We start from the raw sequence: 27,964 nt of genomic DNA on the forward strand, positions 1-27,964 counted from the left end.
CCTAGCCCCATTAACATTAAAACATTCTTTTAAATGTTTTGTCCTACCACAAATGTAGAATATTTCAAGGTCACAATTAGCACAAATATTAAACCTACTGAGTGAAGTTTAGGATTTTTTTTCCAGTAAAACAGAAAGTTTTCCCTTAGAATTCATCCAACAAAGGCTGTAAAAAGCACTAGTTTCAAAAGTTATTTGAAATAATTTTTTCTTCATGTGGTTATATTATCTTAGTTGGGGAGGCTATGAAAAAATTTAAATATCAACTAGGGAAACTGGAATATAGACTAGATGCAGGAGGATATTTTGGAGTTTTTGTTCATTTTCTTAGCTATCACAATGGTATTGTGGTTAAGTAGGTGACTGTCCTTATTCTTAGCTAAATCATGCCAAAATATTTAGTGGTGAGATTTCATGATGTCTGAAATTTTCTTTATTTTTTATTTTTTTTTAGAAAACCTGGATTTATTTGTTAAACTATAACAAAGACAAAACAATTTCATCTGCAGCACTCGGAGTACTTACATCCCAATTTCACCTGTTGTTATGGACACCGACCCAAGAAGTTAGAATTAAAGGATATAAACTAAGAGATTATAACAAAACAGACGTGTGAAATGTGGTGAAAGGAGTAAAAGGTAGTCAGAAGCACTTGTGTTAGTGGTATATGTGGCTAGGATATTTCCCAAGAGGCTCCCTAGTGATGCCTGAATGAATTTATCTGTGTCCCAAGTTAGTAAAAAGAAACTTACCCTTATGGAGATGAGTGGAGGTCAGGATTTCTCTGAGATCCCTTTGTCTTTCTTTTTAAGAGGTAAGGGGATCCTTAGGCTCTAAGGGGGTATATCTTAGACTCAGCCCCCCTTCTTCCCAGTCAGTCCACCTACACTTTCAAGTGCCTGTGCGTTCTCACCACATAGTCCTGCTAGGTTACAGAAGATGCATACAGTAAAGGCAGGAACTGTAGGCCCACTCTGAGGGTACCTATACACAGAAAGTTTTGAGGTAGATGATAAACTACAGATACCCTCTTGGTTAAGTTAATTCACCTTTGTTAATAAAGGTCATAGTTTCTTCTACTGGTAACAACTTTTTGTCTCCGTATAGTCTGTCTCAAAAGAGAATTGATTCGGGTAAGTTTGGGAGAAAGAAAAAGACTTTCATCAACACCCCCTCCACAGTAGAAGAGGCACCAAGTTCTTTCTGCAGTCAGGAGCAGAATCCCACAGCAGCATAAATCATTTTCAGTGATCAATGTCTGCATCCTCCACCTGCTCAACAACTGTTGGTGTAGTATCTACCTCCATCCCATCTTCATAATCTCTTGTTGAGTCTTTTGTCCAGACCAGCCATGTTATGCCGGCTGCTCACAGACTGAGAAAACATTTCTTCTAATCTCCCCAGTGAGCCTCGCCTTCTGCTGTTATATTGGATAGTCCTGCTTCACAGGTGTAAAATGTAGGGATGTCTCCCTGCCCTTGTTCACATGCTTCCACATCATAATCTTCTCCACTGCAATCATCTGAATCTTCGTCCTCAGGATCTGAATGCAAAGCCTGGTATTCACCCATTGCAGCGAACGTTGCCTCCAATGTTGACTTATCATTAGGCGCAAATCTAAATTCAGCAATAGGTTCGACAGCATCATCACTGTCTTCTCCAGCAACAGATTCTTTTGATTCTTCTCCAAATTTGGCATTCACCATAACATACAAATGCTCTCATGGATAGGCATTTAAGTCCCTGGACACTGCATGCAAACTAATGGTGGGGTATTCCATTAAGAATCCCAATCCAGAGTCACCAAACCAAGACAGGTGCCTCTCAGTGATATCAAAGGGGCCGGTGCTGAGGCCCCTGCCATTCAGCACAGCCTCAGTGTCTGGCTGTCGCCAAAGCCCTCAGCCTCAATGGCAGCAGGGACCTTTTGAGGAAGCTCATTGCAGCAGGGAGCCAGGAAGGTATAGGCAGGGAGGGAGCTGAGGCACAGCAACTCCTGCTACTTGCCCGCACTTTCTTTTAAATAATATGGCAGACCACGGTGTGTGGGGGTGGGGTGGTGGGCCAGAGGAAGCAAGAGTACAAATGATAAAGCAAATAGGGCAAAATACTAAAAATTAGTAAATCTGGGTAGAAATTCTTTGTGCCATTTTTGCAACTCTTCCTTAAATTTGAGATTTTACCGAAGTTAAAGAAAAAAGTGGAGAAAAGAGAGAAAGATGATCATTAGTTTAATATATATTTTAAAAAGTGATTCATATACACATGCACAAACGCTATGTTACCTGGACAAGATTAATTTACATGTGTCTTGGGGAAGAAGCTTTTAATTCTGCTCTGCTTTGGCAGAGGGTCAGAGCATACCTAGAGCTTGAAGTGCTTTACTATGAAATAGAATGGGAAAAAAAAGGATGCAATCAGAGGAGAGAATAGTGCATTAGAGTGAATAAAATGTCAGGTCTTCCTAGCTTTCCTTCATTCCAGTTCAGTTTATCTAGAGACTAGTTAAGGATAGAACCCAAATACACAAGGATATTTTGCAAAAAGCAACAGCATAAATGTCCTTTCCTTCTACCATCCCACTAGACCTGGGGTCAGCAGACTTTTCTTTAGAGGGTGAGATAATACATATTTCAGGCCTGTTGCTCATATAGCCACTGTATGTCACACACAGATACACAGTGATTGTGGGCCTTACTGCTGCTGTGTATGTCACTCTTTATGTGTCATGGTGGCATACAAAAGTAGTCATGGACAAATGAATGGACATGGTTGTGTTCAAATGAGACATTGCTTATGGACACAGAAATTTAAATTTCATATGGTTTTCACATTATTTCTTTCTTACCCAGGCATTTAAAACTGTAAAAAATATTCTTAGCTTACAGATGATACAAAAAAACAGAAGGGTAGATGTGGTTCAAACCAGAAAACAAAAGGGAAAAACTTAACAATTACTCCTTTGTGCTGGCTGCCTTTTTGCTGTCTCACTTGGCTATGGTGATGGAAAGGGGCTCCTTTGGATAGCATGACAGGGCTAAGCAGCTCTATGATTTTAAGCCACTGAGCAGATAGTAACTCTCCTCCCAGACCACCAAGATTCAAGAAGTCCAACAGCTGCTCTAAATAGAAAGGTTCGTTCCAAGTTAACAATCAGTGTAATTAGGAGGAGTCATAATGTAGGTAGTAACAAGTAGAATCTTAATCTATTGGCCCAAGATCCACCTGGAACTAGAGAGGTTTTCCATTTACTTCCTTCTGCAAGTGAAACCAACCTCATCCACTGTCTTCATACTCTGGGGCCTCTGCCTTGAAGATTGATCTCATGTTAATACCTCTGTCTAATCAAATTAGTTTGCTTGTAGATATAAACTTATCTTATTTAAATAAATGTATATTAGATACTGACAGAAATAATTTCCTAAGTAATAATCTTTATTTACAATAATGCCTGTCCTTTGTGGGGTACCTGGGTGGCTCAGTAGGTTATGATCTCAGGTACTGACCTCAGTGTCCGTGCTGATGGCATGGAGCCTGCTTGAGATTCTCTCTCCCTTCCTCTCTCTCTGCCCCTTCCCCACTCTTATTCTCTCAAAATAAATAAATGTTAAAAAAATAATTTTTATCCTTTGATAATTATTTCCATAGTGACCCTGAACTGTGATGTGTGCTGAATCACAATGGGCCCCTTTGGCCAGTGAGGGTTTCCCCCTAAGCCCCTCCTCCACTGCAAATGACAAATGAGTTGAAAACATACCTCTCCAAAAAGAGCTTATAAAATAAAGGGCTTATAGGAATGGAGATGGAGATGGGGGAAGAGAAATATATAACTATTCTCAGTATTTAAATGGTTGTCAAGGGAAGGAAGGTTCAGACTTGTTCCACATTATCTCAAGCAATAGAAGGAGGAGTAATGTGTGGAAGCTGGTGAGACAGAACTGGGCTTACTACCAAAACATAAAGAAATAACAAGAGGAAAGAAAATTCAATAGCTGTCCAAAGATGAAATGGACTGATGCAATGAAATGGACTTGCCCTGGAAGATGCAAGTTTAGTATCCGGAGATACATACCTAGGATGTATGACCATTTGTAGAGGTAGTAGAAAAAATTAAAAAAATTAAAAGCATTGAACTAGGTAACCTTTATGATTTATGACATTTAACACTTAGGCTTGACACTTTTGCGATGGTATTATTTTCTGTGTAGGAAAAGAAAAGGGGGATAAATAACCAAAAGAGTGAGGCAATTCCTTATTCCTCTAGTTTAACCACAACAAAGACAAGCGTGGCTCCTTCATCTACAACAAATTGAGGCCCTACCATTTGTCGAATAGTACTTTCCTCTAATTATATGCATTCTCCCACTTGATGAATATTTATTAAGACTGTGTGTTACCTACAATGTACAAAATACGAGGGTATTGTGTAGACACAGTTTCCACTCTTATAGAATTTACAATTTATTGGAAAAGATAAAAATCTAACAAGTAATTACAATTAAAATATGGGTGTTGAGATTGTGCAGATATAGGGCATTGTGATGGTTTTTTTTTTAGATAGTGTCAAGTTAGCTAGCATACAGTGTATACAGTGTGCTCTTGGCTTTAAAGGTAGATTCCCGTGATTCATCACTTACATACAACACCCAGTGCTCATCCCAACAAGTGCCCTCCTCAGTGCCTATCGCCCATTTTCCCCTCCCCCTGACCCATCAACCCTCGGTTTGTTCTCTATATTTAGGAGTCTCTTATGATTTGCTTTCCTGTTTGTAACTATTTTATTTTCTTTCCCTTCTCCCATGGTCTTTTGTTAAGTTTCTCAACTTCCACATATGAGGGAAAACATATGATATCTGTCTTTCTCTGACTTATTTCCCTTAGCATAATACCCTCCAGTTCCATCCACATTGTTGCAAAGGGAAAGATTTCATTCTTTCTCATTGCCAAGAAGTATTCCATTGTATATACAAACCACATCTTTTTTATCCATTCATCAGTTGGTGGACATTTTGGCCCTTTCCATAATTTGGCTATTGTTGACTGCACTGCCATAAACATTGGGGTACATGTGTCCCTATGAATCAGCACCCTGTATCTTTTGGATAAATTCCTAGTAGTGCTATTTCTGGGTCATAGGGTAATTCTATTTTAATCTTTTGAGGAACCTCCACACTGTTTTCCAGAGTGGCTACACCAGTTTGCATTCCCACCAACAATGCAAGAGGGTTCCTGTTTCTCTACATCCTCACCAACATCTATTGTTTCCTGAGTTGCTCATTTTAGCCACTCTGTCTGGTGTGAGGTGGTATCTTAATGTGGTTTTGATTTATATTTCCCTGATGATGAGTGATATTGAGCATCTTTTCATGTGTCTGTTAGCCATGTGGAGATCTTTGGAAAAGTATCTATTCATGTCTTCTGCCCATTTCTTCCATTGTGATGTCATCTTTAAACATGATGACAAATTATTTGATAATTTAATTATTTGGGGCTAAATTTCCTTCACTTGAATCTCATTGGGCTTATAACTACTCTGAACAAAAGACAAAATAGAAGTAACACTATGTGGGGGCACCTGGGTGACTCAGTTGGTTGAGTGTACAACTTCAGCTCAGGTCATGATCTCACAGTCGATGAGTTTGAGCCCGATGTCAGGCTCTGTGCTGACAGACTGGAGCCTGCTTCTGATTTTGTGTCCTCCTCTCTCTCTCCCACTCATGCTCTGTCCCTCTCTGTCTCTCAAAAATGAATGAATGTTAAAAAATATTTTTTTAATAAAAAGAAGTAATACTATGTGATTTCTAGATCATGAGGCTTCTGCTTTGTTTGTTGGAAGATGGGCTTCTGGAGCTCTGAAGTACCCTGTAGGAAGTTCAGCTACTCTAAGCCCACTGTGCTTTGAAGAAGTCAAGCTTCAAAGAGTGACCATGCAGAGCTCCACTTGATACTTTCCAGCTACACCTAGGTTTCTAGTCATTCCAGTCCTAATTAAGGAGGAAGTCACCAGATCATTCCAGCCCCAGGCATTCAAGTCCTCCCCAGTCATTCATGTCTTCCAGGCTGATAGTCCAGACCTCAAGGATCAGAGACAAGCCATCCTCTCTGGGATCTGTCCAAACTCCTGACCCAATAAATCCATAAGCATAATAATAACATCATTGTTGTCTTATGCCAATAAATTATAGGGTCATTTATAAAACAGTTCATCACAACAGGCCCATAAGAACATGTATGAAGAAGATCTAACCTTGTTCAAGTGCCAGAGAAGGCCTCTGAGGAAGTCATATTTGAGTAGAGACATAAACAAGTAAGAACAGTCTGTTTGAAGAACCCGTAGAAGCAAGAGAAATACTGGGGCCATTTAGGAACTGGTAGAGTGTAGTAGTCTAATGAGGAGTGGGATGGGCAGAAGTCAGGTGGGAGATAAAAGATGAAACAGAGGGGCAACTGGGTGGCTCAGTCATTTGAGCATCCGACTCTTGATTTCGGCCTAGGTCACGATCCCAGTGTTGTGGGATCAATCTACATGCCTGGCTCTGTGCTGAGAGTGGAGGCTGCTCCCTCTCCCTCTGCCCCTCCCCTGCTCTCTTTCTCTCTCTCTCTCTCTCTCTCTCTCTCTCTCTCTCTCTCTCTCTCAATAAATAAATAAATAAATAAAAATATTTTTTATAAAAGTGAAGGAGAGTCTGACCATGATCCTCTCATAAACAATATTATGGCGTCTGAGCTTTACCAGAAGTGTGAAGATAAACCACTGAAGGGTTTTTGGTATCAGAATGACATGACTAGATACGTTTGCACTGTGGCAAGGCTGAAATAGTAAGAAGTTATAGCTTTAATTCTGGTAAGAGGTAATAGTAGGCTGATCAGGATAGCAACGGGGATCAATATTCAAACGGTAAATTCATGGGATTTATAAACCTTTGGCTGTGGGAATGGGGAGTGAGGAGGGGGGAGTTGTCTAGGCTTCTGATTGGGTGGTGAGGTGAGTGATGGTGTCATTTATCCAAAAGGCAACAGCGGAGGAAGAACAGATCAGAAGCAGTGATGAATAGCTCCATCTGGGGAATGAAGAATTTTGTTGAAGTGCCAGAGAGACATCCATGTGGCAAAGCCAGAAGACAGTTGGTTAAATATTATAGGTAAGGAGGAAAGTACGGAGAGGAACTAATATTACCAAATGTGTATTTTAACCCATGTAATTTATAGATATTATTTCTATAATTATAATTCTGATAACCATGTGGGAGTGTTCAGAGAGGTAAGTAACCTGCCTAAGATCAGAGAGACAGGCAGTGTAGGGTAGAAATTTCAATATAGATCTTACTCCAGTTCGAAGTGAAAGACACATGGTTCTATTTTCCATTAAAAAAAAAAATCAGTTTTTGAAAGCAGCAAAATCGGCATTTGGGAATGCCTCTCTAGTCAGTTTAGCGGGTGACCTAAAAAGCTACAGTTTTGAAAAGGGGCCAGAGAAAAAGAAAGCTGTCCAGCTGGTCTAAGCCACAGTGCAGACAGCAATGCCACTTGGCCCTGACACTGTGGATTCACTGGTGTATTCTGGATGATCAGAATGTTCTATAGATCTTGTCTAGTAGAAACCCTCAGGATTCAACAGCACACTCATGCCTTCTTTGCAAGTTGCTATTTTTCTTTTAAGAGCTAGCTCTTGGTTTACTAATGGATCCTGGTAATTATTATGGTAACTATCATTTGTCAAGCAGGCACAACATAGTAGGCATTGTAGTAAGTGCTCCCATGTGTTAACTTTATTTGTCATAACAACCCTATGAGATAAGTATTATTTTCTTATCTATCTTTTATAGATGAGGGTGGGTATCAACTGGACTTTTGACTTTAAGACACTTGGTGACAGTGAGACTCTAGCTACTCCTAATGAGCTAAATGTTATCTGAACCACCTGGTCATAAAGCTGGGCATGATTAGCAGCACAGACTAATGAAATGAAAGTACATTGGGCTTGAGCAGGATCAGAAGGCACAGGTAATTTGTATGAACCGGTGGCTTACTTTCCACATTAACATCTGTCCCTCAACCCACACATATGGCCAAGGGGAATTCTCAGTAACTAGCTTACTGGGAAAAAACGAGCCAAGAAAGAAAAAAAAAACAAATGAGCCAGTTTTATAGCTAGGTCTACACATCTACTGGCCTCAGACCGAAGTAGAATGCTATGGTGGATAGCCTTGCTGGGAAATCTCCCTGGAGGATGGTGAAGAAGGGAAATTTTCCATGTAGGTATAATGTCAAGAGGAATATCTTAACGTTCACTTTACCTGAGGTAAAGCAGTGACTGTCACATATTAGGTACTCAAATATTTTTAAAGTAAATGAATAAATAATGGATTAATGACAATTTGTTGGCAGTAGTTAATGGTTTGGCCAGCTGATTAGGGACATTGAAGGAATGTGATTGGAGGATTTGTGACAGGAAGATTCAGAGAGATTATGTTGATGGACCTAAAGAAATGGGTTCAGAGTGTGGGAATAATTTAGGGGTGATTTTAAAGAATTAGGTGGGAGAGATGATCTGCTAGTTTGTGTCGGTCTTCTTCTCCAACAGACTGGTATCTGTTCAATGGGCTCATGATAAAATTCTCCCAGTGAAGAGAACAGAAGCTATACATTGCTCAGTTACATGAATTTACCTTTCTCAAGGCTAATCTGGCTACTGTCACTCTGAGCCCTTGACAGAGTAAAATATAACAGGAGAATTAGACAGTGTTACCTGGTTAAAACATTATATCACATTCATGCTATCATGGGAAAGGCAAAAGAGTTTGGATTTTCTTTCCCTACATACCATGTTTGCACTATTCGTGCACTCCTAGTATATCCCACAAGATATTGCTTCTTCCTAAGGAACTCCCTTACTGTGCAAGAAGTAAGACAATGAGCTGAAGCCCACATGCTGCTGTCCTTATAAAACAAAGAAATGGCCTGTTGAAGACCCAGATACGTCATAAGCTGCAAGATAATATTTTGGAAGGTTGGGTGCTATTCTATAGGAGGTGGTTTTCCTCTGAAGTAATGGTCAATATATTGTGCTATTTCACAACCCAGCCAGATCATGTACATAGGTGGACCAGTAAGTACAGGTGGGAAAGGTGTTTTTCACTATTAACCCTAAAGACACATTTGCAAAATCTCTTTTTCCCATCCCGGAGACTCTACTCTCTGCTGGTTTTAATTTCTAGTACTTCTCTCAAGAGTAACAGTTACATTGAAAGGAACTGATGCAAATATTTGCCTTTTGGGGTTTATCATACCACTAAGTAAAGAAGTAGAAAAGGAAGTTACAGTGGTGGCTGGAACAATTGATATCAGAGGGAAATAGGACTGCTGTCATTTAACAGAGGCAGAAAGAAGTAGATGGAATCTAAGGAACTTCTAGGATACCTTGTGGTATTGCATGGCCAATGGTAAAAGTCATCATATACAAGCCAGTATAAGTCAACCCATTGGGTAAAGAACCTCACCCAGCCAAGATGCTGGCTGAAAGCAAACAGCAAATGTAATGCATAGTAGAAAAAGAGAATAATAAATTTGAATTGTGATCTTGACCATTTACTGAAAGAAGGTATTCATCATCTGCCATTTACATACACACACAGAGATACCTATATATAATATGTATAAATACAGATCTTCCTCAACTTATGATGGGGTTACCTCTCAATAAACCCATCATAAGTTGAAAATATTGTCAGTCAAAAATGTGTCTAATACACCTAACCTACCAAACATAGCTTAGCCTAGCCTACCTTAAATGTGCTCAAAACATTTGCATTAGCCTACAGTTGGGCAAAATTATCTAACACAGAGCCTACTTTAGGCTCTGGAATATTTTAGGCTGTGGAATATCTCATGTAATTTATTAAATACTGTACTAAAAGTGAAAAAAGGATGGTTGTATGAGTGTAAGTGTATCGGTTGTTCACCCTCGTGTGGCTGACAGGAGGCTGCAGCTCTCTGTCACTGCCCAGCATCAGGGGAAAGTATCGCCCTACACACCACTAGCCCAGGAAAAGATCCAAATTCAAAATTCTTTTCATATATATAATAATTTTCTGCCTGACTTCTTCACCTCTCTTTTCCTTACAATTTTACTTAAGGCATGTTTATTGATAGTAGAGTAAAATTTAGTCCATAGATCATGAAATATTGAAATGGATCATAACAGAACCAGAAGACAGTAAGACAAAAAGATCTCACTTAGAGATCTTGAATTTAGAGCTAGACAAAATGTAATAAATAAGACTTCGAGTTGATTCCCTTTAGGAATGGGGTAAGCATGTTTGGGGTTGTACAAGGTAAAATTACAGTGTTGGGTAGAAGGACATTTCTCGGCAGAGTAGTATAAAAAGAAGGGTATGTTGATTTTGCCAACTACAGTTGTGGACTATAAAAGACATTCATTTATATTTTTCTTTCCTTTTCTTTTCTCAGCATCTGGGCCCCCTTCTTCTTTCTAATAAATCCCTCCTGTAAAGTGATGTCAGATACTTGCTTTCCCACGTTTGCAACTAGCTCATGAGCATTTGATCTGAGTTCAGCCCTTCAGGTGCTGCACTTGGAAGCCAGTGATGCAAAGAAGCAGGGCCTGTGGAGACACTTTCAAGGATACTGGCAGTAGAAGCATGGCAGGGGTGTGGATAAAAGCAGCATTGCCAAGTGGGATGTCCAGAGTCCAGAGATGGCAGAGGAGAAGATCCAAGTTGTGGCATCTAATTTTCAGTAACTGGACTTGCAGGGATGATTCTGTGTAGGGAATTGGGGTACAGTCTTGACTCTTTTTATTTATTTTTATTTTGAGAGAGAGACCAAGAGAGAGAGAGCTGGGGAGGGGCAGAAAGAGGGAGATACATAATCCCAAGCAGGCTCTGAACTTTCAGCGTTGAGCCCAATGTGGGGCTTGAACTCACAAACTGTGAGATAGTGACCTGAGCCAAGATCAGGAGTCCAACACTTAGCTGACTGAGCCACCCAGGTGCCCCCAGTCTTGACTCTTCTTATCTTCCCAGCCTCTGTCATTCTCAAACATTTTCTATGCTCAGTTCTGAAAATGATTCTGTAAGCTACCCTAATATAAAATATTTTTATTGCAAAATTCAAGTAGAAATACTTTCTGTTGTTTGCAAACTAGAACCCTAGTTAATACAAGGGGGCTGGGCTAGATGCTTTCCAAGATTCCTCCAAGCTCTAAAATAACATGACTTTATAAATCTCATATTAAAATACATAAAGTACGAAAATAACCTGGATTCTAAGCATGTTTCTTTCACTAAGTATTATTTAATATCATCTGATAGCCGTGTGTGTGTGTGTGCATGTGTGTGTGTATTTTTCTTATAGGAGCGGTTCCAAGCAAAGAAAGGAGGGATGAACCAGTGCTTGAAGCTATACTCTACCCACCACAGTAGAGGTATTTTGTGAAAGTTACCTTTACATGTCTCCCAATCCATGACTTGATACTTTTTTCATGTAACCATGGTTGTTAAGTTTCTGCCTACCTAGCCCTGCATCTTTAGAAGATCTTCCTAAAAGTTTATGCCTAAAAGGTGAGTATTTCATTACCTGAAAGTGCTTAGTAAAACTCCCTAGCTACAGAGTTCGTTATAAAAACCTCAGTAAACCTAAAGAATGCTTGCCTCCACTTCACTCACAAATACTGTGTGGAGCTTTGGGGGACACAGTGTCCCTTTGCTGCAGAAAAGACACAGAAAATAATTTACCTCTACAGATGTAAGTGGTAAATGGGAGAAAGGCAATGCAGTATCAAAACAAACTGATGCCCAATGAGGAACTTTCAAATGTCTGTAGCATTAATTATGGACCAAGATAAAAGTCTGTGTTCCTGGGGAAGAGAATATGAGATAACAGATTCTTGAGAAGACCATAGCATCTGGCCATTCTATTTGAAATCATAGCATCTGTGGTCACTTCACTGACATGTTTGTATGGAGGACAAATAATGGTGCTCACTACAGGGAAGCAATAATGCACATTTTGTATAAAAAATGTATTATAAGGATTTCTGAATATTGCCCGCCCTCTACCAAACACACACCTGCTAACATTCCATTTTGTGTCCTAACTGCACCAAACAGCTCAGTGTGGCATACGGTAGAAATCCAGGAGCTTTTTTAATGAGCAAAGATTTCTAAAATCAAAAATCAAAGTTGTAAACAATAAAGTAAAAGCAACCCAAACTACTGAACAAAACACATTATCTGATTGCTGTGGTTTAAAAAGGATCACAGATCTGAAGCTGGACTTGCATACGTGGGGAGATAAATCATCATCCAAGACCTCTACAATGACCCTCAGCTGAGCCATCTTTGCCCAGCTGGTGCTCCGTCTGCCCACTGGCACAAGCTTGCTTGTTTATTTTCACATTAAAATTACTGTACATTGCTTTGTTCATAAACTTCTTAGCCTCCCTCTGTCAACTATGCTTGGTCAGCTAAGATTCATTCACAGACCACTACAATTATGTCCAAATAATCTATATATTCATGCCCCAATATATGAAAACACACACATACACACACACACGCACACACACACACACACTCATAGTTATGTTATACTGATGAGCAGGTTCTAAGTATTATTATTATTTTTAGACAAAATTACCTCTATGGATTGGAAGATAGCATGTTGGCTAACAGTAGGATCTATTTCAGTCTTTTAAATTAATGCTAATTTGTGAAACATTTCTGATATCACTTAAAAAACAAAACAGACAGTCTTACTAAGAACTGTATTTGTTTAATGCCTCACAGTGATCTTTGGTTGACATCATTTGGCACATCCACTTGGAAAGGGGATTTGGTTGACAGAGATTTAATGAACGAGAGTATTCTACTAATTTTGGGAAATCTCTTGCTGAGAAGCAAAAACATAACAAATGTTTGTAAAGTTTCTGTTGAAGTCACTCTAATAAACGTACTCTTTAAAATCTCACAGATTAGACTATGAACCCACTTTAAATGCCCGTAATGTCTTCCAATACAACATACTGAATATTGCATATTGTTAAGAAAAGACATGGAAAATAGAAACATCTGGTTTTACTACTTAGAAAATGCAATAATTGTCAATTGCCTGCTGTTGGCAAGCACCCCAAAAACACACACTAGATTAACAAAGCCAATTTAGTGTTAGGAAGGCAGCTGGCTCTAGTTTCTTCCTTCCCACATGGTCATCACCATCTTAAACTTCAAACATGTACTGTTTTGCAACATAGAAAAACTCCATTCCTTTGGAAACAATAACTGAAATCTAATGTTTGTTACTACAGAAAGCAATGCTTTCTCCATTACACACACATCCGTGCACATGGATGCACACACACACACACACACACACATACACACACACAGCTGTTTAGACAGAAACATGCAAGATTTTTGCTTGCAGAGGATTCTTGAATTGCTAACCTCCTCCGTGAATATGAAGTTTTACCTCCATGACTTCCCTGGACTACTTCAATGAGGGAATCGCATTGGAAAAAAGAATTCAGGGGCACTTCTACAAAAAGTAGGATCTTCTCAAGAACCCAATAGATGATTTGGGGCCCATACTTCAGAAACTATAAAAAGAACTCTGGTACACTAACCTTCAAACTTCACTGCACTTCAGAATCCCCTGAAGATTTTCAAAAACTGTTGGGACCCAAATCCTAATGCCACAGATTTTGATTTAATTGATCTGGAGCTTTGTCTAGGCATCAGGACTTTTAAATATTTCCCAGGGGATTCTGTTGTAGCAAAGAATGCAACCAGGGCTCTCGTATTACATTAACATTGACTAATGAATTTCTTTTTTTATTATTTATTTATATTTAGTTGTTATCTAAGTCCCAGTTAGTCAACAATCAGTATAATATTAATTTTTCAAGTGTGCAGTTTTGTGATTCAATACTTACATATAAAGCCCTATGCTCAGGGGCACTTGTACCCCAATGTTCATAGCAGCACTCTCAACAATAGCCAAATTATGGAAAGAGCCTAAATGTCCATCAACTGATGAATGGATAAAGAAATTGTGGTTTATATACACAATGCAATACTACGTGGCAATGAGAAAAAATGAAATATGGCCTTTTGTAGCAACGTGGATGGAACTGGAGAGTGTGATGCTAAGTGAAATAAGCCATACAGAGAAAGACAGATACCATATGGTTTCACTCTTATGTGGATCCTGAGAAACTGAACAGGAACCCATGGGGGAGGGGAAGGAAAAAAAAAAAAAGAGGTTAGAGTGGGAGAGAGCCAAAGCATAAGAGACTGTTGAGAACTGAGAGCAAACTGAGGGTTGATGGGGGGTGGGAGGGAGGAGAGGGTGGGTGATGGGTATTGAGGAGGGCACCTTTTGGGATGAGCACTGGGTGTTGTATGGAAACCAATTTGACGATAAATTTCATATAAAAAAAAATAAATAAAGCCCTATGCTCATCACAACAAGTGCATTCCTCAATTTCCCTTTGCGCAACTCTATAGACAACTCCCCTAACCATGACTCTTTGCTACCATTTTGCCTCTTCTGGAATGTCATACACATTTGATCACAGAGTGTATGGTATTGGGTGACTGATGAATTTCTAACATCTTTCCCTTCCATTTGTTGGTCATGCCAGCTCCATTCAGTCTTCTCTTATGAAATGTTATCCAGAGGAGCTGCTTAGCCAAGAAAGGTTCCTAAAATGCTTTAGGAATCTTTAAATTACCTTCCAGGGCATATAGCTAAAAATTTAAAACTGTTAAAGTTATTACAAAGGAGGTAAGTGGGAAAAGTGGGCTTTTTATTAAATGACTAGGAACAACAATGGATATAAATAAGTGAAATGTCACAATTACAACCATCCTTGTAAAGATAAGAACTGGCAAATACAGAGGGAGGACAGAGCTGAAAAGTTAGAGATTGAACATTTTAACAAACCTTTACAAAATGTCATAATGACAAGAGGAGAGAGGGCCCTGTGCATGGAAGGATGATCTAATTTCTTATTTACTCTGCAACTTTCAGTGGTAATGGGAAGCAATGAATCTAAAGACAAAAAAAAAAAAATGAGACATGGCCATTACAAGTCCTTGCATCCTACTCTTCCCTGTGCATATCTAACATAAAGAATGCTCAGAAAAAAAAAAGTGTTTGTAGACAATATAAATATGCCTCACAGAACCATTGTGGCTTACAGAGCCACACACTGCAATGGCTCGTGCTGCAGTATTGGCCCCAATAGGCTGAGTAGGAAGGCTGAGGGGAAGGAGAGCATTCAGAGCCCTGCTAGAGAGAAAGAACCGCTGTATGCAAGAGAAGAGAGTTTAACTTCCAGCAAGTGGGTGGGAAAAGAAGGCCATTAGGAGGTCACATGACAACGTGGGAGGGCTAGCAAAGGACCTGGAGTGTAGAATTAGGGAAATTAGATAATACGAGGTTTAAACACTGTGGCAAATAATAAAAGAGACATGTATGTTCTTATGTTTATTTTAAAGTCTGATACTTCTGTTATGTGGAAAGGGTATCTTCTATTTAATACTTTTATATTTGATTCAGTATATTCCCTTCTATGTGACTTACCACTTTGCACATCAGTTTGAAGCCCACAGCCAATCAATGAACATGGAAAAGTATGGATTTTTTAAAAAGTTTCTTAATGTTTATTTTGAGAAACAGAGAGACAGAGCATGAGTAGGGGAGGGGCAGAGAGAGAGGGAGTCACAGAATCTGACACAGGCTCCAGGCTCTGAGCTGTCAGCACAAAGCTTGACATGACTTGGGGCTTAAATTCACAAACCATGAGATCATGACCTGAGCCGAAGTCAGACGCTTAACCAGCTGAGCCACCCACGTGCCCCAGAAAAGTATGTTTTATTTATTGTTTTCAAAACTACTATTGTTTCTTCTTACTATCAGAAATGTATGCTCATTGTGGAAATTTTGGAAAATACAGGTGAAAATCAAAACCATCTTTCATTTTATTTCCTGGAGGAAAAAAAACTGTTATCATAGGGTTATGTTTCTTTCAAGATTTTTTTATTTATATAAATATTACAGAAATAACATTTTTAAGGGGCGCCTGGGTGGCGCAGTCGGTTAAGCATCCGACTTCAGCCAGGTCACGATCTCGCGGTCCATGAGTTCGAGCCCCGCGTCAGGCTCTGGGCTGATGGCTCAGAGCCTGGAGCCTGTTTCCGATTCTGTGTCTCCCTCTCTCTCTGCCCCTCCCCCGTTCATGCTCTGTCTCTCTCTGTCCCAAAAATAAATAAACGTTGAAAAGAAATAACATTTTTAAAATATTAACTTCATCTATTTTATTTCTCCTAGAAATCATGTTTCCCTTTGGCCATTCCACTGGTATGAAAAGGAGAAGTAGGTGAGGTTCTGAGAAACCAGCTTCATCACTTTCTACCCCTTAGTGGATCAACTATGAGGGTTGGGGCTTAGAAGAAATACTGAGGTAGCACTGGGAAAATCCAAGAACATGGGGCTAAGTCTCCACTTTCCTGATATAAAATGTCTCCCAGGGAAGCCTTGCATTTAGCATGGCATCCTGTCTACCATGACATGGGAACAGAGGGAGATATTTAGGGATTGCATGAGGAGATATTTAGGGATTGCATGAGAAAATATTTGTTTCTCATGGCTTGGCCAAAGTCTTACTGGAAGTATAAGTCATGTGCTGGGAAAACCAGGTCTGGCAAGACTTGGAGGAGAGCTGAGGACCAAAAGCAATGGCAGGGTATGTGGTCAGCAGCAGCATATGTTGGCCCACATCCTAAGGCTGAGTCCAGTATGTTTTCAGTGGATCGTATAAGAAATGAGGCAAGAGATATCAGGGACATCCTGACAAGGGTAGCAAAGGCCCTGAATTATTCAAGATGATGAAAAAAGCAGGGTTCAAAATTTGTATAAAGTATATCATTAACCCTGTAAGAAAGTCAGAATCTGCCAGTAGACCAGCCACTCAACCATCCATGGCCAAGAAGGCCATTCAGCTTTACTGTAAACCTCCAGTGGCCCACACAGTATCTATTCATCACATTGAGGTTATTCTGCCCTTGAAATGTGACTAGTCCAAATCAAAATGTGCTGAAAGTATAAAATGTACAGGTTTCAGAGACTTCATATGAAAAAAAAAGAATGTAAAATATCTTGTTAAGGGGCACTTAGGTGGCTCAGTCAGTTGAGCATCCAACTCTTGGTTTAGGCTCAGGTTGTGATCCCAGGGTCATGGGATCGAGCCCCACATCAGGCTTGACACTGAGCATGGAGCCTGCTTAAGATTCTCGCTCTCTCTCTCTCTCTCTCACTCTCTTTCTTCCTCTACCCTTCTTCCCCACTTATGTTCTTCCTCTGTTTAAAAAAAATAAAAAATTAAATTTTATATCGATAGCATGTTGAAATGACAATGTTTCTGGATATGTTGAGTTAAATAAAATTTATTATTAAAGTCAATTCCACCTGTCACTTTTTATATCTTTAAGTGTGGCTACTAGAAAATTTAAAATTACATGTGTGATTTACATAATATTTCTATTGGGTGGCTCTGCCTTGTACCCTGGGGAGGTAGAGGGATGAGATGACATTGTGCAGGGTAATGAGGACGCTGCAGGGTGTCAGAACCCAGAGGCTGACCAGCTATGCCATCCTTCCATTGAAGGAGGTTGCCTGACCTCCAGCAGAGAGTGCAGTTTGTACTTTGTCCACCTAAACAGACAGAATCCAAAATCAGATCACTTTGAAATGAAAGAGCTTGAGATAATTTTAATTGAAAAGTTTCCATCTTTCTTCACTACCCTGCAGGAAGGGGTCTCAAAGAGATTGAGATCAGTTACTATTCTTCACACATTTGGGAGTGGTGTGAGTAAATATTTGACCTCAGTACAAAGTAAAGTCTTTTATAGAATTGATATCATACTTTATATAAATTTTGAACCCTACTTTTTAAAAAAAGTTTATTTTTTTTTGAGAGAGAGAGGGGGGAGAGCACATGCCTGCTTACAAGCAAGGGAGGGGCAGAGAGAGAGGGAAGGAGAGAATCCCAAGTAGGCTCTACACTGACAGTGCAGGGTCCCAGTGCAGGGCTCAGTCTCAACCATGAGCTCAAGACCTGAGCTGAAATCAAGAGTCTGACACTTAAGTTAGCCACCTAGGCACCCCTTGAGCCCTATTTGTTTAATCAACCTGCATATGTTAATCTCTCACCAACAGGAAAATATATATATATTGTCCTGCAAAAATAGATATATAAAGTAATGCTGAAATGGAATGATATTCAGTAATAAAAAGGAAAAAAACAATACATGCTACATGGATGAGCCTCAAAAATATTATGCTAAGAGAAAGAACCCAGATAGATTACATTTATATAAAATGTTATAGGGGCCCCTGGGTGGCTCAGTCAGATGAGCATTTGACTTCAGCTCAGGTCATGATCTTGCAGTTTGTGAGTTCAAGCCAGGCATTGGCTCTGTGCTGACAGCCTGGAGCCTGTTTCGGATTCTCTCTCCCTCTCTCTATGTCCCTCCACTGCTCATGCTCTGTCTCTCTCTCTCAAAAATAAATAAACACTAAAATTTTTTAAATAAATAAGATGTTACATAAATGTATACAAAATGTTTATAAAATTTATATTTATATATAATTTATATAAAAAGGCAAATCTATTGAGACAGAAATAGACTAGTGGTGGTGCAGGAGCCAAGATGACAGAACAGCATGGAAGTTTTTGTGTGTCTCACATCCATGAAATACAGTCAGACCAACACTAAACCATTCTACACACCTAGAAAACTGATTGGAGGATTAACACAACAATCTGCACAACCTGAACCACAGAATTCAGCAGGTATGTGGTGTGCAGAGGTGAATTTGGGAAGCGAGAAGCCGTAGAGGGTAGAGAACCACTTTTGGGGGCAGAGAGGACAGAGACTGGGGAGGGAGGAAGAACACGGGAAAAGCACCCCTCACCAAAAGCAGCTGGAGAGAAAGTGGACAATTGGAAACAGCCACAGGGACTAAACTAAAAGGGGAGAAAGAAGAAAGGAGAGGGTTTAAATTTCATTAAGACTGTAAACAAGGGGAGCGCAAAGTCTGCAACTCTGCAGCTCGATATCTTGCGGTGCTCTGGTGGGAAGGGCAAATCCCCAGGAACAGAGTGGGGTCCAGGAGGTTCTCGGGCCACACAGGGAAAAGCGGTTCCACTGCTGGAAGGACGTATGGTAGAGACTGTTGAAGCCACCTGGTCCCAGCAAACTCCAGAAGGCCGCCACATTCGCTGGTGCTGGGGCAAGGTCATTAAGGGTAAAGCCTGGTGCCAGATGTGTGTTGTGATTTTCCATAATCCCTGAAACACTGCTGCTACACTGTCTCGTGAACTTTTTCTGGGGCGGGCTGGCACCTGGCTGCAATATTGGGGCACCGGCAGCAGCAGGGTCCAGTGGGCGTTCCTGGGCGCAGCCAATATTCAGCCATTGCTCATTTGGCCATTGTTCGGTGAGACCCTCCTGCAGAGGGGCGGAATGGGTCAAAGCCGCAGTCCTTCAGAAGTAAGGGGCCGGGGAAAACAGCCTCATCTGAGACAAAAGTCGGGAGAGAGGTACTGCTTGAAGCCTAGTTACAAACAGTGAAAAAGCGGGGAGTGGACAAGAGCTGAAGACAGAGGACGCGTGCGCAATTGTGGTTCCGGGAGAACAGACTGGGTGGCTGGATTGTGCCATTTTCACCTCTCCCGCATAAGCGCATACGCACCTACGCGCACCGCAACAATCCACCCCAGTAAGCCAGCAGCGCCATCTATTGGAGAGCGGAGCTGTTATGCTGAGCCCTGCCCATCTGGGCCAACTTCACTCTTCAAGAACACAAGTCTCACCGCCAGCTTAATTTATGGACTATAAAGAGCTACACAGACTGACTTCTAGGGGAAAACAAAGAAATTTCAGTCCTACTTCAATCTGTTAGCAGGTTCACCTATTCAATTTTCTTTCTTTTTTTTCTTTTTTTCTCTTTTACAATTCTTTTCTTTTTCTTGAATACAGAAAGAGAAAAAGTTCATTTTTATTTTCAATTTTTATTAAAAATATTTTTCTTTAATTTTTATTACCATATTTTTTACTTTGGTGTAAATTTTTTCAAATTCTACTTTACTTCCATCATTTTATTTTAGTCTACTTCAGTGTATCCACCTTTTCAAATTTTCAAACAATTTCCTTTTTTTCTCTTTTTCATTTCTTTTCTTTTTCTTGAATGCAGGAAGAGAAAAACTTCCTTTTTACTTTCAATTTCTGTTAAAAATATTCCTACTTAATATATATTACTATATTTTTTGCCTCTATGTAAATTTTTTCAAATTCTACTTTACTTCCATCATTTTATTTTAGTCTACTACAGTGTATTCACTTTTTCAAACTTTCAACCGATTTCTTTTTTTTAATTTTTTTTCTCTTTTTCTTTTCTTTTCTTTTTTCTTAAATACAGGAAAAGAAAAAAATCATATTTGTTTTTAATTTGTATTAAAAACTATTTTTCTTTAATTTTTTCTACTATATTCTTTACTGTTGTATATAATTTTTCAAATTCAATTTTACCCCCATCATCTCATTTTAGTCTACTTCATTTTTTCAAATTCTCAAACGATTTCTTTTTTTTCTTCCCCCCCCTTTTTTTCTCTAATCTGTCAAACCACTTTCAACACCCAGACCAAAACACACCTAGTATCTAGCATCATCTATTCACTTTTTGTGTGTGTGTGTTTTTAATTTTTAATTTTAATATTTTTTTAATTTTAATTTTTTTAATTTCAATTTTTCTACCTCATTAATTCCTTTTCTCCCTTCAAAATGACAAAACGGAGGAATTCACCCCAAAAGAAAGAGCAGGAAGAAACGACAGCCAGGGATTTAGCCAACACAGACACAAGCAAGATGTCTGAACCAGAATTTAGAATCACGATAATAAGAATACTAGCTGGAGTTGAAAATAGAAGAATCCCTTTCTGCAGAGATAAAAGAAGTAAAAAATAGCCAGAATGAAATTAAAAATGCTATAACTGAGCTACAATCATGGATGGATGCAGCAGCGGCAAGGATGGACAAGGCAGAACAGAGAATCAGCGATATAGAGGACAAACTTAGGGAGAATAATGAAGCGGAAAAAAAGAGGGAGATTAAGGCAAAAGAGTACGATTTAAGAATTAGAGAAACCAGTGACTCATTAAACAGGAACATTAGAATCATAGGGGTCCCAAAAGAGGAAGAGAGAAAATTGGGGGAGAAGGGTTATGTGAGCAAATCATAGCAGAAAACTTTCCTAATCTGGGGAAAGACACAGACATCAAAATCCAGGAAGCACAGAGGACCCCCATTAGATTCAACAAAAACCAACGATCAACAAGGCATATCATAGTCAAATGCACAAAATAGGCAAGGAGAGAATCATGAAAGCAGCAAGGGAAAAAAAGTCCCTGACATACAAGGGAAGACAGAGCAGGTTTGCAGCAGACCTATCCATAGAAACTCGGCAGGCAGGCCAGAAAGGAGTGGTGGGATATATTCAGTGTGCTGAGTCAGAAAAATATTCAGCCAAGAATTCTTTATCCAGCAAGGCTGTCATTCAAAATAGAAGGAGAGATAAAAAGTTTCCCAGGCAAACAAAAATTAAAGGAGTTAGTGGCCACTAAACCAGCCCTGCAAGAAATTTTAAGGGGGACTTTCTGAGGGGAGAAAAGATGAAAATATATATATATATATATATATATATATATATATATATATATATATACCAAAAGCAACAAAGATTAGAAAGGACCAGAGAACACCACCAGAAACTCCAACTCTACAAGCATCATAATGGCAATAAATTCATATCTTTCAGTACTCACTCTAAATGTCAATGGATTCAATGCTCCAATCTAAAGACATAGGGTAACAGAATGGATAAGAAAACAAGATCCATCTATATACTGTTTACAAGAGACCCACTTTAGACCTAAAGACACCTTCAGATTGAAAACAAGGGGATGGAGAACCATCTATCATGCTAATGGTCAACAAAAGAAAGCTGGAGTAGCCATACTTATATCAGACAATCTAGACTTTAAAATAAAGACTGTATCAAGAGATGCAGAAGGGCATTATATCATAATCAAGGGGTCTATAGACCAAGAAGACCCAACAATTGTAAACATTTATGCTCCAAATGTGAGAGAACCCAAATATATAAATCAATTAATCACAAACAAAAAGAAACTCATCAATAGTAATACCATAACAGTAGGAGACTTCAACACCCCACTCACAGCAATGGACAGATCATCTAATCAAAAAATCAACAAGGAAACAATGGCTTTAAATGACACACTGGACCAGATGGACTTAACAGATATATTCAGAACATTATATCCTAAAGCAGCAGAATATACATTCTTCTCCAGTGCACATGGAACATTCTCCAGAATAGACCATATACTGGGACACAAATCAGCCCTAAGTAAGTACAAAAAGATCAAGATCATACTGTGCATATTTTCAGACCACAACGTTATGAAACTTGAAATCAACCACAAGAAAAAAATTGGAAGAGTAACAAATGCTTGGAGACTGAAGAACATCCTACTAAAGAATGAATGGGCTAACCAAGCAGTAAAAGAGGAAATTAAAAAGTATATGGAAGTCAATGAAAATGATAACACCACAACCCAAAACCTCTGGGACACAGCAAAGGCAGTTATAAGAGGAAAGTATATAGCAATCCAGGCCTTCCTAAAGAAGGAAGAAAGATCTCAGATACACAACCTAACCTTACACCTGAAGGAGCTGGAAAAAGAACAGCAAATAAAACCCCAAACCAGCAGAAGACAGGAAATAATAAAGATTAAGGCAGAAATTAATGTTACCGATACCAAAAGAAGAATAGAACAGATCAATAAAATCAGAAGCTGGTTCTTTGAAAGAATTAACAAAATTGATACACCACTAGCCAGTTTGATCAAGAAGAAAAAGGAAAGGACCCTAATAAATAAAATCAAGAATGAAAGAGGAGAGATCACAACCAACACAACAGAAATAAAAACAATAATAAGAGAATATTATGAGCAATTATATGCCAATAAAATGGGCAATCTGGAAGAAATGGAAAAATTCCTAGAAACATATACACTACCAAAACTGAAACAGGAAGAAATAGAAAATTTGAACAGACCCATAACCAGTAAGGAAATCGAATTATTAATCAAAAATCTGCCAAAAAACAAGAGTCCAGGGCCAGATGGCTTTCCAGGGTAATTCTACCAAACATTTAAGGAAGAGTTAACACCTATTCTCATGAAACTGTTCCAAAAAATAGAAATGGAAAGAAAACTTCCAAACTCTTTCTATGAAGCCAGCATTACCTTGATTCCAAAACCAGACAGGGACCCCACTAAAAAGGAGAACTATAGACCAATTTCCCTGATGAACATGGGTGAAAAATCCTCAACAAGATATTAGCCAACCGGATCCAACAATACATTAAAAAAATTATTCACCACAACCAAGTGGGATTTATACCTGGGATGCAGGGCTGGTTCAATATCCGCAAAACAAGTAACATGATTCATCACATCAATAAAAGAAAGGACAAGAACCATATGATCCTCTCAACAGTTGCAGAGAAAGCATTTGACAAAATACAGCATCCTTTCTTGATAAAAATCTTCAAGAAAGTAGGGCGAGAAGGAGCATACCTCAAGATCATAAAAGCCATATATGAAAGACCAACGCTAATATCATCTTCAATGAGGAAAAATGAGAGCTTTCCCCCTAAGGTCAGGAACAAGACAGGGATGTCCACTCTCGCCACTGTTATTCAACATAGTATTGGAAGTCTTAGCCTCTGCAATCAGAAAACACAAAAAAAAAATAAAAGGCATCCAAATCGGCCAGGAGGAGATCAAACTTTCACTCTTTGCAGATGACATGATACTCTATATGGAAAACCCTAAAGGTTCCATCAAAAAACTGCTAGAATTGATTCATGAATTCAGCAAAGTGGCAGGATATAAAATCAATGCACAGAAATTGGTTGCATTCCTATACACCAACAATGAAGCAACAGAAAGAGAAATCAAGGAATCGATCCCATTTACAGTTGCACAAAAAAACCATAAAATACCTAGGAATAAATCTACCCAAAGAGGTGAAAAATCTATACACTGAAAACTATAGAAAGCTTATGAAAGAAATTGAAGAAAACACAAAAAAATGGAAAAAGATTCCATGCTCCTGGATAGGAAGAACAAATATTGTTAAAATGTTGATACTACCCAAAGCAATCTAAATATTCAAGCAATCCTTATGAAAGTAACACCAGCATTCTTCACAGAACTAGAACAAAAAATCCTAAAATTTGTATGGAACCAGAAAAGACCCTGAATACCCAAAGCAATCTTGAAAAAGAAAACCAAAGCAGGAGGCATCACAATCCCAGACTTCAAGCCATACTACAAAGCTGTAATCATCAAGACAGTATGGTACTGGCACAAGACACTCAGATCAATACAACAGAATAGAGAACCCAGAAATGGACCCACAAACGTATGGCCAACTAATCTCTAACAAAGCAAGAAAGAATATCCAATGGAATAAAGACAGTCTCTTCAGCAAGTGGTGTTGGGAAAACTGGACAGCGACATGCAGAAGAATGAACCTGGACCACTTTCTTACACCATACACAAAAATAAACTCAAAATGATGAAAGACCTAAATGTAAGACAGGAAGCCATCAAAATTCTCGAAGAGAAAGCAGGCAAAAACCTCTTTGATCTTGGCTGCAGCAAATTCTTACTCAACACGTCTCCGGAGGCAAGGAAAACAAAAGCAAAAATGAATGGTACCTCATCAAAATAAAAAGCTCCTGTACAGCAAAGGAAACAATCAGCAAAACTAAAAGGCAACTGACAGAATGGGAGAAGATATTTGCAAATGACATATCAGATAAAGGGTTAGTATCCAAAATCTATAAAGAACTTCTCAAACTCAACACCCAAAAAACAAATAATCCAGTGAAGAAATGGGCAAAAGACATGAATAGACACTTCTCCAAGGAAGACATCCAGATTGCCAACTGACACATGAAAAAATGCTCAACATCACTCATCATCAGGGAAATACAAATCAAAACCACAATGAGATACCACCTTACACCTGTCAGAATGGCTAACATTAACAACTCAGGCAACAACAGATGTTGGTGAGGATGCGGAGAAAGAGGATCTGTTTTGCATTGTTGGTGGGAATGCAAGCTGGTGCAGACACTCTGGAAAACAGTATGGAGGTTCCTCAAAAAACTAAAAATAGAACTACCCTACGACCCAGCAATTGCACTACTAGGCATTTATCCACAGGATACAGGTGTGCTGTTTCGAAGGGACATATGCACCCCCATGTTTATAGCAGTCCTATCAACAATAGCCAAAGTATGGAAAAAGCCCAATGTCCATCGATGTATGAATGGATAAAGAAGGTGTGGTATATATATACAATGGAGTATTACTCAGCAATCAAAAAGAATGAAATCTTGCCATTTGCAACTATGTGGATGGAACTGGAGGGGATTATGCTAAGCGAAATTAGTCAGAGAAAGACAAAAATCATATGACTTCACTCATATGAGGACTTTAAGAAACAAAACAGATGAACATAAAGGAAGGGAAACAAAAATAATATAAAAAGTGAGGTGGACAAAACAGAAGAGATTCATAAATATGGAGAACAAACTGAGGGTTACGGCAGGGGTTGTGGGAAGGGGGATGGGCCAAGTGGGAAAGGGGCATTAAGGAATATACTCTTGAAATCATTGTTTCACTATATGCTAACTAATTTGGATGTAAATTTAAAAAAGAAAAAAGAAAATTAAAAAAAAAAGAAAGAAATAGACTAGTGGTCATTTGGGGCTGTGTAGGAATAGGAATTAATGGAAATGGGCATGAGAGATCTTTCTGGGTTAATGTAAATGATATAAAACTGGACCATAGCCATGGTTGTACATGTGTATAAATTTACTAAAAATCATTTCATTGTACACTGAAAACAAGAGAATTCATATATAAATTGTTATTCAATAGAGGGTTTTTTTTTTAATGTTAAAAGTAGCAGGGTTGGTAGCTTTCCATAAAGCATTTTAAATGTTTGCACATTGTTATGAAAAGACATGGAAAATGAGGCTCCTGAGTGGCTCTGTTGGTTGAGCATCCAACTTAGGTTCAGATCATGATCTCACGGTTTGTGGGTTCGAGCCCTGCATCAGGCTCTGTGCTGACAGCTCAGAGCCTGGAGCCTGCTTCGGATTCTGTGTCTCCCTCTCTCTCTGCCCCTCCCCCACTTGTGCTCTGTTTCTCTCTGTCTTTCAAAAATAAATAAATAAATGTAAAAATAATTTTAAAAAGAAAAAAGACATGGAAAGTAGACAAGTAGAAAAAAATTGAAAACTATCAGTAACCTCGCCTTTGGAAAACACTCCAATATCTACCAATTTATTGTTAAGACATCAAAAATGAAATGTAAATTATTTAGAAATTAGATAATGAAACATTATTTGAAAACTTATAGAATTCAGGCCAAGAGACACAGGTTAAAAAAGGAACCTATAGCCAAATAAATTTATTAGAAAATAAAAGAGACTGAAAATAAATTAAAATTTTCAACCTAAGAGGATAGATATAGCTCAGTAATATCCAGGATCATGCTTCTTCCTCTGTCTTACCTCAAACTCCATTCCCAATGAAACAAGTCATCATATTTTACCTAAATACTTGATGAACATTTGTCATTTCTGCATCCCCACTGCTACTTCCTAGTTCATACACTTTTCCTCACACTGCTACTAAAGAAAATTCAGAATCAGCTTCTTGGTCATCAATTTCTACTTATTCCAAGCCTTCACCAGAAAACAAAACAAAACAAAAAAACCATCAAACTATGAAACCTTCGGAAGAAATTGAGAAGACTTGAACTGGAGAGCTATTCTAGAAGGATGATCCTAGGTTGGAAATTTAATTTGGTATATATGGCAGCATTCTTTAACAAAATATCAATGCAAACAATTGACAAGATTTTTAAAAATGAAATTCGACATAAGAATAACTAAGATATGGGGCACCTGGGTGGCTCAGTTGGTTAAGCGTCCAACTTCAGCTCAGGTCATGATCTTGCAGTTCGTGAGTTTGAGCCCTGCGTCAAGCCCTGTGCTGACAGCTCAGAGCCTGGAGCCTGCTTCAGATTCTGTGTTTCCCTCTCTCTTTGTCCCTCCCCAGCTCTCACTCTGTCTCTGTCTCTCTCTCAAAAATAAACAAATATTAAAAAATTTAAAAAAAAGAATAAGATATTTTGAAAAGAATAATGAGTGAACCCTTGCTCTAACAGATAGCAAAAGAGATTAATTAAAATAGCATGGTATTGGGGCGCCTGGGTGGCGCAGTCGGTTAAGCGTCCGACTTCAGCCAGGTCACGATCTCGCGGTCCGTGAGCTCGAGCCCCGCGTCGGGCTCTGGGCTGATGGCTCAGAGCCTGGAGCCTGTTTCCGATTCTGTGTCTCCCTCTCTCTCTGCCCCTCCCCCGTTCATGCTCTGTCTCTCTCTGTCCCAAAAAATAAATAAATGTTGAAAAAAAATTAAAAAAAAAATAGCATGGTATTGATGTAGAAATATAAATATAGATCAGTTTTTATTTAATCTAATAAGAGTCCATATGGATATGAAAGTATAATTAGAAGTATAATATATAATAAAGGTGGCATTTCAACTCAGTGGGTTAGGATGAATCATTAAATAATTGGTGTTGAGAGAGCTATCAATTTAGAACAAAAAATGAAAGTCAAACACTTAGCTCGTATCATTCTTGGAAATAAATTCCAGATGGCTAAACTTTAGAAGAAATCTGGATGATATATACTATTTTAA

General features: G+C 38.8%; 1 protein-coding gene, 1 long non-coding RNA gene and 1 pseudogene across 2 annotated transcripts in view; all 3 read right to left on the reverse strand.

Moving 5' to 3' along the window:
- LOC121030596 (uncharacterized) lies at positions 1-27,339 on the reverse strand. Its single transcript, XR_005790309.1, has 3 exons — positions 27,327-27,339; positions 11,648-11,657; positions 1-1,112 (listed from the first exon to the last, which is right to left on the reverse strand). It is a non-coding gene; the product is annotated as an uncharacterized LOC121030596 (long non-coding RNA).
- The window catches only part of CCDC148 (coiled-coil domain containing 148), a 253,948-nt gene that overhangs the window by 35,583 nt on the left and 190,401 nt on the right, over positions 1-27,964 (reverse strand). The gene's annotated exons all lie outside the window — the stretch shown is intronic.
- LOC121030594 (methylosome subunit pICln-like) lies at positions 1,133-1,779 on the reverse strand (annotated as a pseudogene).

Source organism: Herpailurus yagouaroundi, unplaced genomic scaffold (genome assembly GCF_014898765.1).
Source record: "Herpailurus yagouaroundi ecotype Mexico unplaced genomic scaffold, PumYag 140, whole genome shotgun sequence".
Lineage (NCBI taxonomy): Eukaryota > Metazoa > Chordata > Mammalia > Carnivora > Felidae > Herpailurus > Herpailurus yagouaroundi.